This window comes from Suncus etruscus, chromosome 4 (genome assembly GCF_024139225.1).
Source record: "Suncus etruscus isolate mSunEtr1 chromosome 4, mSunEtr1.pri.cur, whole genome shotgun sequence".
NCBI lineage: Eukaryota > Metazoa > Chordata > Mammalia > Eulipotyphla > Soricidae > Suncus > Suncus etruscus.
In genome coordinates this window covers 144,255,183-144,256,005 of record NC_064851.1, presented here as the reverse complement: position 1 = coordinate 144,256,005, position 823 = coordinate 144,255,183, and the positions used below count along the sequence as shown (strand labels likewise).

The window sequence follows — 823 nt, the reverse complement described above, 5'->3', positions numbered from 1 at the left end:
TAGTGCTTCATGAATTATAAAGTTTTTTAATTTCTTTTTAAAGACATACAGGCACTATTTTTGTTTTTCTATGAGTACTAAGCATTCATAATAATTTTAAATAGATCTTTACCTAGATCTTAGTATATTTTTATGTTTTTATTAGTCCTACACAGGATACTTAGGAAAAACTCTGTAATTCTTGATTTTTTTTAATTTTAATCCTCTTCTCTATGTTATTCTGTTATGTGAATTTCAGTTGGTTGGGTCTCTTCATAGACTTGGAGCAAAGTCACCACAAGTCGTTGGTGCTTCCAGATTGCTTCCAATTTCCTCCTTCAGTGCTCATTTTGGCAGCACATATAATAAATTTGGAATAATACAGAGAAGATTAGCATGGCCCCTGTGCAATTTCCTCCTTCAGTAACTTCTTATCTTGCAAACTTTTTCAAAGTTTACATCTGGGAAGGATGTAAGCTTCCGGTCATCACTTGACTACATTTACTGGAGTTCAGTGGGAAATTGTTTCATGTGTTTTGCATATTTATTTGGTTGATTAAAGCATGAAAGTGTATTTGATTGCATCATAGAAGCCTAAAGTCTAAATATTTTATGTGTCTTTTAAAGTAATGTATTTTATCTTATTCTTTATAAACAAAAATGTAGGAAATAAAATTGGGCCAAATTTTCTGTAACTGTAATTTTCGTTCATACATTGAAATTTTCTAGAGTTCTGATTTTCCTCAACTTAGATATGTCCTAGGGTCAATGTATATTTTTCTAGGACAGTAATTTATAGAATGCAAATATTCTGTCACTGATTCCTGTTCTGCTAGCAATCTAA

At 30.9% G+C, this 823-nt stretch overlaps 1 non-coding gene across 1 annotated transcript; it reads left to right on the top strand.

Annotated features, from left to right (window-relative positions):
* The first annotated feature begins 320 nt into the window (after positions 1–320).
* On the top strand, positions 321–427 carry LOC126007594 (U6 spliceosomal RNA). Its single transcript, XR_007495128.1, has one exon. It is a non-coding gene; the product is annotated as a U6 spliceosomal RNA (small nuclear RNA).
* Positions 428–823: the final 396 nt, after the last annotated feature.